Source organism: Pelophylax lessonae (assembly GCF_965119305.1).
Source record: "Pelophylax lessonae genome assembly, chromosome: 2".
NCBI classification, from domain to species: Eukaryota; Metazoa; Chordata; class Amphibia; order Anura; family Ranidae; genus Pelophylax; species Pelophylax lessonae.
Genome location: NC_138769.1, coordinates 406,568,327 through 406,580,470, shown reverse-complemented (window position 1 = coordinate 406,580,470; position 12,144 = coordinate 406,568,327). Strand labels below are relative to the sequence as shown.

The 12,144-nt window shown below is 40.1% G+C and overlaps 1 protein-coding gene across 1 annotated transcript in view; it reads left to right on the top strand.

Annotated features, from left to right (window-relative positions):
- Nucleotides 1-12,144, top strand: part of LOC309548132 (uncharacterized protein) — a 707,228-nt gene that overhangs the window by 486,364 nt on the left and 208,720 nt on the right. The window lies entirely within an intron of this gene.

Genomic DNA, 12,144 nt, shown 5'->3' with positions numbered 1-12,144 from the left:
TCTATTTAAAACATCTTAGTGGCATACCAAATCCTTACAGATATAAATATCTGGTGTCCTGTATATGTCAGGGTGGGTATTAAAACAGAAACAAGGGACTCCTCATGGTGCAGTATTTCCATAAATCAAATCCATTTATTAAAATTAAGATTAAAACATATAACCAACAATATATCAGTGACCTATCGGCATCATGCAGCTAAACAGCCGAATGCACTAATTACTGGATGGGTGGTGTATACCGAGCTCTTCAGGGTGAAAAGAATGTGTTTCTTCCTGGAGAACGGTCCGACACCCGGCGTGCGTTCCACGGCTACAATTCACAGTAAGGCAGCGTGCGTGTCAGCTTGACATGTTTCGTTATTACGTTGACGTCTTTGGAAGCTGCATGATGCCGATAGGGCACTGATATATTGTTGGTTATATGTTTAAATCTTAATTTTAATGAATGGATGTCATTTATGGAAATACTACACCATGAGGAGTCCCTTGTTTTAATACCCACCCTGAGATATACAGGACACCCTGATACCCAAGAGAGTGGATAAGAGTGTACCCTGATACTGGAGCATTGAAACAAGCGTTACATGATCCAGGTTGCCATACGGTAACAGGGATCAACTGCATCTGGTAAGCTCTGACTCCTGCCATCCCTGCACGAGTGCCTAGGAGATATCCACCATCACTACTCCCCTGCATGGTTGTTACTACTTCACTGGGACATTTTAGGTTGTACATGCACTATGGTTGGACTTTTAGCGGATAACCTTAGTGGATATTTGCACAGAGCACAGTTGCACTTTATTGATCTATATTCATTGCACTTTATTAATTTATATATATTGCACTACTATTTATTTATATTTATATCTGTAAGGATTTGGTATGCCACTAAGATGTTTTAAATAATAGTGGATTGCACAGAATTTATCAGAGGTTGAGCATTTTATATGGTTTATATAAGGGGGTGATCCCTCATTTTGTACGTAGCACTTTAAAACGCACAGGAGAAATTACTTTATATAATTCACATATGCACTTTATTGTATGGTAGGATTTTGCGCTGCTAGAATTTATGTTTTTAACTTCAAAATATAGCTACAATATGTATTGTGTTACATATTTTTGTTAAAAAAATCCCAATAAGCGTATATTGATTGGTTTGCTCAAAAGTTATATCATCTACAAACTTTGGGATATTTTTTTTTCTTTACTAGTAATGAAGACAATCATCCACTATAATGGGAGTGTGATATTTTGGTGGATGGTCGGGACAATAAATTACACTTTTGACATTTTTTGGGGATCAGGGGCACTAATACAGTGATCAGTGCTAAAAATATGTACTCTCACTGTACTAATGACACTGGCTAGGAAGGGGTTAAACATCAGAGGCGATCAAAGGGTTAACTGTGTGCCTAGCTAGTGCTTTATTTCTGTGGGGGAGGTGCTTTTACTAAGAAAAGGCATTGATTCATATTCATGCTTTACAAGAACACGGGATCAGTGCCTTCCCTACTGACAGAAGGGCAATCTGACTTGTTTTCACAGGCAGACCATCGTTCTGCCTGTGTACCAAATGATCAGCGGGTGCCAGTGGACATCTGGTCCGCAGGACCCGCTGACCAGCTCTTGCTGTGTAAAATCGTGACCGATACCCGGAAATGCAGGATTATGTATTTATACATGATGCTGTGCAGTGTTGCTGCTCTGTAGCAGTAAAACTGCTATAGGGCGGTCGGCAACTGGATAAATATATGGAAATATATATTTTAGGAATTTTGCGCAGGAATACTGCCTTATTGTACATGACAGTGCTAAAGATAAAAAACATTGTTGTTAAAGGTTAAATCATAATAGAAAGTTTAAAATTCAGCGCCTGTCCTTGTGTTGAAATATTTTATTGTAGTGTCGCCATCAATTTAAGTAGTATGCTTACATTTAACCACTTCAATACCGGGCCTATTTTTGACACTTTATGTTTACAAGTTGAAATCAGTATTTTTTGCTAGACCTACTTAGAACCCCCAAACATTATATATATTTTTTAGCAAGGACTCTGGAGAATAAAATGGCGGTCATTGCAATATTTTTTGTCATGCGGTATTTGTGCAGCGGTCTTCCAAACGCCATTTTTTTGGAAAAATTACGAAAAATCCCATTTCACTGCATTTAAAAAAACGAAACAGTAAAGTTAGCCCATTTTTTTGTATATTGTGAAAGATGATGTCACGCAGAGTAAAAAGATAGCCAACATGTTACGGTTTAACCACTTTAGCCCCAGCCCTATTTCGGACACTTTTTGTTCACAAGTTAAAACCAGTATTTTTTCCTAGAAAACTACTTAGAACCCCCAAACATTATATATATTTTTTTAGCAAAGACTCTGGAGAATAAAATGTCGGTCATTGCAAAATTTTTTGTCACGCGGTATTTGCGCAGCGGTCTTTAAAACGCCATTTTTTTGGAAAAAATTTGAAAAATCACATTTCACTGCATTTAAAAAATACTAAACAGTAAAGTTAGCCCATTTTTTTTGTATATTGTGAAAGATGATGTCACGCCGAGTAAATAGATACCAAACATGTTACGGTTTAAAATTGCGCCCCCCCGTGGGATGGCGACAAACTACGGTCAATAGAGATCTCAATCTGCGACGCTTTAAATTTATTTAACGGTTACCAGTTTAGAGTTAGAGTGTAGCTCTTTTTTTTTAATTATTGCCCGCGCTCTGGCGATCGCGGCGATACCTCACATGTGTGGTTTGAACAGCGATTTCATTTGCGGCTCGACTTGCGTATACGTTTTTTTTTGTGCGCGAGCTAACGGTGACGGGGACGGCTAAATTTTTTTTTTTTTTTTTTCCTATTTATTTTTTCTTTTTTTTAAACTTTATTACAGGTTTTTTAAAAAAAAAAAATCTGATCACTTTTATTGCTGTCACAAGCAATGTAAACATCCCTGGTGACAGCAATATGTCGTGACAGGTACTCTTTATGGAGGGATCGAGGGTCTAAAAGACCCTAGACCCCTCCACTACACTTCCCTGTATGCAAAACGCCGAAAACGGCATTTTTGCATACAGCCGTTTTTCAAATCTGCCGCCTTTTGCAGCACAGTAACCCGGACGTGACGTCATGGACGCCGCCTCCGGGTTACGTCATCGGAGACCCGATCGATGCCGTTTCCGGCATTCATCGGGACTCCATCCAGCCGGCGGACGTGCCGGCTGGGTGCTCGGGGCTCCCGGTGGGACGGTAGCCCCGAGCAAAGCCGCGGAAGGCGGCGGGAGAGGGGGACGTCCCCTCCCGCCCCCCGGGTAACGATCGAGCGGCTCCCGAGCCGCATCGATCGTTACCGACGGAAAGCCGACCGTCGGCTTCAAACAACGGTACCGGGATGATGCCTCTAGCTAGAGGCATCATCCCGGTATAACCCCGCAAAGTCTGATGACGTAGAGGTTACGTGACTGGTAGTAAAGTGGTTAAAATTGCGCTCATCCGTGGAATGGCGACAAACTACAATCAATAAAAATCTCCATAGGCGACGCTTTAAATTTTTTTATCTGTTACCAGTTTAGAGTTAGAGTGTAGCTCTTTTTTTAAGATTATTGCTCATACTCTGGCGATCGCAGCGATATCTCACATGTGTGGTTTGAACAGTGATTTAATTTGCGGCGCGACTTCCATATACGTTTTCTTTTGTGCGCGAGCTTACGGCGACGGGGGCGGCTACATTTTTTTTCCTATTTATTTTATTTTTTTTTCAATTTAAACAGGTTTTTTTTTAAAAAAAATCTGATCACTTTTATTGCTGTCACAAGCAATGTAAACATCCCTTGTGACAGCAATATGCAGTGACAGGTACTCTTTATGGAGGGATCGGGTCTAAAAGACCCTAGACCCCTCCACTGCACTTCCATGTATTCAAAAACGCAGAAAACTGCATTTTTTAATACAGTCACTTTTTGAATCTGCTGCCTTTAGCAGCCAAGTAACCCGGAAGTGACGTCATGGACGCCGCCTCCGGGTTATGTCATCGGAGACCCAATCGAAGCCGCATCCGGCTTCGATCGGGACTCCATCTAGCCGGCAGACGTGCCAGCTGGTTGCTTGGGTCTCCCGGTGGAATGGCAGAGCCGAGGAAGGTGGCGGGAGGGGGGGGGGAACGTCCCCTCCCGCTCACCGGGGTAACGATCGAGTGGCTCCCGAGCCATATCGGTCATTACCCCCGGAAAGCCGACTAAAACCTTTTCACAAAAATAAATAAAATACACTCACATATATAAGTGCTTCTAGTAGCACTAACTTGAAGAGCTTGCGTAAATATAGCTTGGAAACGCAGCTTCCCATTGCGTGCACGGAAAAAGGTTTTAATAAACGGTATTGCGAAATTAATATTTTTTATTTATTTCATGGGAATTTTGAGTAAAAAAACATGATTGGGCCAGTCATTCTGGAACTAAAAGCAAGCTCATCCATCGGAATAGGAGTGATACATTTCTAAACCAGGTCCTTTTGGCCTGATTGATTCTGGTGAGTGGCCATTGCTTACCATGGTGGTGGAGCACGGAGCACATATTTATAAGTACTTTATTGGTTTGCCGCACTTATCACTTTTTGGAAACACTGAGAAGAATTTCCTCTTTTTATCATAAGAGACTAATGAACTGTTCACTGATATGAGAAGATTTTTTAACACAATTATTTGAACACCAAATCACATTATTTTTTATCTGATATTTTGTATTGCACAGTAACATGCATCTTGCATATGTTTGATTTATCCTTATACAGGTCTAGTTTTGCACTTTTATAGCATGTTTGCACTTTATAAGGGTACTTAAGGGACTTTCCATTGAGTCTTTTCAGCTAAATTTTTTAAATATAAATAAATGGTAGTAGCGCCTCACATTAACAAACGAATTAAAGGTTAAATCATAGGGATAATTTATCAAGATAAGCAACATATGCCTGCTTGAAGTGAACATAGTTGGAATAATTTTAAGTTTGTTTACAAAGATATAACATAAAAGTTGCAGACACTTTTATGACGCTTCGTATCATGTAATATTTCCTGGATCACAAATCACTGCAAACATTACTTAAATTTGTAATTAAGTCACAGTTGGTGTTTACACTATATAGGAATCTATAGGGGTTTTTCTAAGCACAAGCCTTGGTTAACCGCTTGCCGACCGCCGCAAGTAGATATACTGCGGCGGTCAGCCCCTCACAGGCAAAGTGACGTATATATACGTCACTAGCCTGTGAGGCTCTGGGGAGCGGACCCCCCGCGCGTGTGACCGGCGGACCCGATGTCCGCCGCTCACTCTGCGATCGTCGGGGGAGAGGGAGAAAGGCAGGCAGCTTGTGTAAACAAGCTGCCTGTCATTCTCCCCTGTGTAGAAACACTGATCATACGGTTCTACTATGTAGGACCGTTGATCAGTGTTCCTACAGCTCAAGCCACAGCCAATCACAGTTAGAATCACGCCCCTAGGGACACACACAGCCCCTCCCTCTCAAATAAAGTTAACCCCTTCACTGCCAGTGTATTTTTACAGTAACAGTGCATATATATAGCACTGATTACTGTAGAAATGTCACTGGTAACCCCAAAAGTGTCAAAAATGTCAGTCAAGGGTCCGATCTGTCCGCCCCAATGTCGCAGTACCGCAAAAAAAATCACAGATCGCCGCCATTACGCGTTAAAAAAAAAACAACAAAAATGACAAAAATCTTTCCCTTTGTTAGTAAACGCAATAACTTTTGCGCAAACCAATCAAAATACGCTTTTTGCGATTTTTTTTTACCAAACATATGTAGCATAAAACAAATTGGCCGGAAATGTTAAAAAATTTTGATTTTTACTTTTTTTTGGGGGGAATTTCATATAAAAAAAAATGTGAAAAATATTGTTATTTTTGCAAAATTGACGCTCTTTTTTTGTTTATAGCGCGTGATCAAAAAATCGCACAGGTGATCAAATACCACCAAAAGAAAGCTCTGTTTGTGGGAAAAAAAGGACGTCAAATTCGTTTAGGTACAGCGTCGCACGACCGCGCAATTGTCCGTTAAAGTCACGCAGTGCCGAATCGCAAAATACCCCCTGGTCTTTTAGCAGCCAAATCCTCGGGGGCTTAAGTGGTTAAACATTTTTTTTATAAGTTTTACAATTATACTATAAATGAAGGTCTTTCTTAAATGGAACCTACAATGAAAGAAATACCATGGCTTCCACTGCTAGCCCCCTTCTGAAAATAATATTTACTAGAGAACATACCAGTCCTCCAAAATCTGACCTTACCTACTTGTTTAGGTTTGGTAGTGATAGTAGGATCATTATGACAACTAAGTAACTAGATTTTTGTAAGAGGGTCAGGGATTGCAGAACATTCACTCCTTTGATGCCAGTTCCATTTAAAGCCTAACTCCAGGTTTTAGAAAACTTTAAATAGTTTTTTGGATCAAACTTGTCCAAATAAACAAATTCTTTCAGTAACACTTGCAATGGCTGTGTGTGCTGTACAACTTGAGTAGTATCAGCAGGACAAGAAGTCCCTGAACCAATATGAGTTGGGCTGAGCAGTGCTCAGCCATTCACAGGAAGCCTTGTATTACTTTAAATGAATTATTGAGTACAATGCTTCCTCTGTTTGGTTGAGGTAGAGAGGCAAATAGATGACATAATGCTAGATGGAGTGAGTAAGTGTAGTCTCCCATGGGCAGAAAGTGTGTTATTCACAGGATTGCTAAGTAAAAATAGAGCAAGAAAATTGAAAAAATGAAAAGAAAAAAATAGAACAACCTTAATTAATAATGGGAACTCTATAATATATTATATATTTTTTTTATTTAACTTCAATTAATGGGTTAACTTTTTATAGTGGAAATGCTTAATGGAAATAAAATGTATTGTGTTCTCTTTAAAGTGTTGTATAAACTATTTTTCGGATTTTATGAAAAAAAAAAAAATCCTAGGCAAATGCAACGCCTTCCAATTTGAAAATGTTCTAATTTTTGTTGATGCACCAGATTCCAGTATTGAGCTCTGAAAAGTAAACACATAAGCTAGAATCATTTTTTTTTCGAAAAACAAAACACTTTTGAGCAGTAAATGCATAACTTTCACATAAATAGATGAACTACAGTATATAACAAGTAGTACAGTTGATTAACCTAGAGTTTTCTTGATAACACTCACTGTACTTCGAAGGACCGGGGAGTGTTTTCCACTTTTATTGCTCCTTTGAGGCAGTAAAAAAGAGGAAGGTAAAATAAATTTGACCGTAATTGTGTAATCATTGAGAAGTTATCTGAAAAGTGGAGCCTCTAGCAAACTTCAGGGTGTGCTGCAGAACTACTAATAATGCTTAGTAGAGAGCTTCAAAATTGTCTGTATGTGAAACACTCACATACTGCTTATGCTTGGCAATTGTTGAACAGGATACAGTTATAAATTATATGACGACTGTAAAGTAATTTTCATGAAAAGTTTCCTATATCACTGTAAAGCTAAATTACATTACAAGCCACTTAAGTGATGGCAAAGCAGTATATTTAAAATGTTTATTTTCAGTGTTATTCACATTTGAATACATGAAATTTTTGCTGTTAGTTATGTTAAATTATGCAAACATAGCTTGCTGAATCTTAATATCCTCTCCTGCAAGAATCTGGATCTCTAGTACTAAATGATTGTAATATTGTAGCATTACTCATGAAACATTTATATTTGACCCTCGGTTTAGCTTTATACTCTTTGTTTGGGTCTGCTGTCACTTCAGCTTAAATGTCGGGGATCAGAGGTCACCTGGAATCTAAGTGGTACTGCCCTGTCAACTGCCCCACCTCATGCACATGGGTTGATTTATTAAACCAGTAGAAATTTAACTTAGTCCATTGAAATTGTGTTCATTTTAATCATCAAATCATTTGAACTGGAAATGCATATTTAACTCCTTTGTACATGATTAGGTATTTAAAGTGAACAAAGGTTTAAAGGGGAACTAAAGTCCACAATAGTTACCGTATTTTTCGCCGTATAAGACGCACCGGCATATAAGACGCACCCAATTTTAAAGGAGGAAAATCTAGAAAAATAAGATTCTGAACCAAATACTGCAGTAAAATATTTTATATCAACAGGTGAGGGTATAGGCATGGCACAGGTGATGGTATAGGGATGGTACAGGCATGGCACAGGTGAGGGTATAGGCATGGCACAGGTGATGGTACAGGCATGGCACAGGTGAGGGTATAGGCATGGAACAGGTGATGTTTTAGGCATGGCACAGGTGGTGCTTTAGGCATGGCACAGGTGGGGCTTTAGGCATGGCACAGGTGGTGGTACAGGCATGGCACAGGTGGTGCTTTAGGCATGGCACAGGGGGTGCTTTAGGCATGGCACAGGTGGTGGTACAGGCATGGCACAGGTGGTGGTACAGGCATGGCACAGGTGGTGCTTTAGGCATGGCACAGGTGGTGGTACAGTCATGGCACAGGTGGTGCTTTAGGCATGGCACAGGTGGTGGTACAGGCATGGCACAGGTGGTGCTTTAGGCATGGCACAGGTGGTGGTACAGGCATGGCACAGGTGGTGCTTTAGGCATGGCACAGGTGGTTCTATAGGCATGGCACAGGTGGTGGTACATGCATGGCACAGGTGGTGCTTTAGGCATGGCACAGGTGGTGGTACAGGCATGGCACAGGTCGGCTCACTTACCTGCTCTCCTGGGCTGCCTGCGAGACATCCACGGCGCTGCTCCTCTCGACCTCTTCTTCTGACTGCGGCGGGATTCCTGGAACCGTCCATGGCGCTGCTCCTCTCGTCCTCTTCTGGCTTCTTTGACGGCCGCTCTCTCGGTCCGGCGGGAAGGAGATCGGGCGGTGACGGTGCGTGACTGACGCACGCACCGGCGCCGCCCCCATTGCGACGTCAGGACTCACCAGGCAGCAGGCAAAATGTGCATTTGCCGTATAAGACGCACCAACTTTTCCCCCCCCAGTTTTGGGGAAGAAAAAGTGCGTCTTATACGGCGAAAAATACGGTACCTTTCCTTCAATGATTTGACATTCCTCACCAGCATCTTCTACCTGGCTTCTTCCCAGTACTGGGTTGCTGGCGCAGAACGACGTCACGCCTGCGCATGTCATCCTAGCACTCAGGATCTGTGCCAGAAAGTAAACTTAGCTTCACTTGTGCAGCTCAGTATACATTCTAAAAAGACTGCAAGCAGGTGAGAGAACATGCACAGAAAGAACGCCTAGTCAGAATAATCCTTAAAGGGGCACATACAGGCAGAGTACACACAATCAGATCAGATACAGTGGGATAACATGCAGAGCATACCAATTATATATAGAATATTAAATTTGGGAGTACATGCAGAGAGAAATCTGCCTACATATGACTAATCTTGGGCTTCCACTTATTAACACTTGCAAAAATGTAAAAGACATCTGTTTTTATCATGTTTTAAAAGCAAGCTGTCAATGATTTTCCTTTTTCATGCATGATAAGAAGAGACAGCACATGTTGGGTACATGGTAATTTAAAATGGCAATCCAAACATACAGAGAGTTTCAAGCATGCTCTTGAAGAGTGCAAAATCTGGGGCAGCTGTGCATGGTAGCCAATTAGCTTCTAACTTCAGCTTGTTCAATTAAGCTTTGACAAAAAAAAACACCTGGAAGCTGATCGGTTTGTATGCAGAGCGGCACTAGATTTTGCACTCTCCAGTTTTAGTAAATTAACCCCTTTGCCATTACCTTTCTACTCAAATAAAAGCTCAATTCTAATTATCTTAAACCAGTTTTGCAATATTGGTACATGTTAGTAAACCGGTGTATAGATAATCACATCTGCTTAATTTGACCTTCATTTGGTGGTACATGGTAGTGGACATTTCCTGAATTTTTTATATTATTAGAAGAAAACTGGCACAAAATAATAAAAATATTGCTCATTTTGCTTTTTTTTAATCCTACCTAAAACACATTGACCATTATGATAGGCCCTGACCTTTGACCTGGACTATGGCCTTTGGCCCTAACCCAGACCCAGACACTGACCTAGATCAAACAATAATCTAGCTATTTTATCTTTATTATATTTTATTTCTTTTTTTACACATTTTTTTTGTTTTTGTTTAAAAACTTCTCCTCTAGCAAGAAGAAAAAGTTACTATGTATCTTATTCTCCATTCAAGAAGAGAAAATATACAGGGGTGAGCTGTAACGTGGCTGATCACTGTGATTAAACCAATACTAATTTAATCCAATTCTTCTTGTTAATAGTGTTCAATCCGCCACCAGGTGAAAAACCTGCTCACCTCCAATACAATAAAAATAGGCTATTAATATCCCAAGATAATAGGATCTGATCTCCTCAGACATTGGATGGTAATACCTTCTTCTTCCACTTGTTTGGCATCCCCCATATATTAAATGGGAAAAAAGGGCAACAACACAGTGCTCTGCATATCAAATTTACTTATTTATCCCCCACTTATAATAACACTTACAAGAAAGGCAATCAAAAATTGCTTTAAAACAAATCTGTCCGCCAGCTCGCCACTACCGCAGCAGTGGCTTGACGTCTTGGGCTTGGCTCCTCCCTCCTAGACATGTTGCGCCCTCCAATTGGGCTTCCTCAGTAGGCAGGGAGCTGAGTCATCAGAGCCCTTTTAAAGTCAAGAGCCACATCTCAATGATTACATCTATTCCACTGCTGTGCACGAGAACCAGAAGTGACATGCCTGCTCTATTATCCTGGGTGATCACTGTGATCAGCAATCATAGGCAATCATAAAGATCATGTAATTGAGAGTGCTTCCTCCCAGCTCATGATCATTAGTAGGAGACCCGGAGCTGTAGGTGACAACTTGGTCTCTTTGCTGGGTGCTCCCAGCACATACGGGGATTATGGCTACTTTTAAAAGACTCTTGGACGTACATCTCAAGGATAAAAACATTCGGGAGTATGGGAAATTAATACGTCCACACACACCTACACATGTTGAACTGGATGGACTATTGTCTTTATTCAACCTTAACTACTATGTTACTATGTTACTATACCCAGATGCGCACATATGCGCCCTACAAAAAAAGACCTACTTCAGTGAGGCTGCATATGTGTGTATGCTTGACAGAAGGGTTTTTAAGTACAGTTGAGCAGCTTTTGGTACCTTCAATGAATCCAATATGAATTTCAGCGTGACTTGTTGACTTTTGTAATTTGCTTATTTTATACTGGATTGATTTGTAACTAATGATATGCTGATATTGCTTAGCATAGCATATTTTCTGTTTCTTTACTGCTATAGTAAGCTTGTGTTTTGCTGATATTAATTTGCATGCATTTCATTCTATCTCTTTTCTTGTGTGCCGCTTCACGGTTATTTACTAATTCATTTAGCTTTTTCTGGATTATAAATAGCAGACTGCACACCTATAATTTACCAATTATTTTATTATTGCTGAATGGAATACTATTGACCTTTGCACTGCTGGAGAAAGATACTGCTCATTGCTCTGTTTAATAAATTAATGGTCTTTGTATGGCTTTGGTTTTTTTTTTTTTCCTTTTTTTTTATGATAAAGGCAGTTAGTAGGAGATTATACTGTTTTTATATTACTATATACGCAACATAGGGTAGTGATTGCTGTGAACAACTACCATACTGAATATTATTGATTCATCATTCTTGACATATTTTTAGCAAGGCTTCAAAAACATGGGGAGTGACAGTACAAAACTAGTCATACAATCTTAGGCTAGAGGGCCAAATAGACTTCATAAACATGGAGGATGTTTGTGCATTCTCAAGTAACATTATAGTTCACTACTTATTTTTGATGCCCTGTGTGACCTGTGTATCTATTTTACTGTAAGATACCAAGAGAACAAGTAAATAATGACTGTTCTTAATTGACAAATAACTAAACCCAAGAAAAAAAAAGTATATATGGTTGATGATGTGGTTGTACTAGTTTTCATTTCCCATGCTAAGAACATTGTCAACGAGTACAGAAAATACCTGATGATCTTGCCAGAAATGCAGCGTCCTTGTCACTTCCAGGGAGATAGACTGAAAAAAACCCCCACTGTGAACAGAAACAATAGGATATAAGGCAA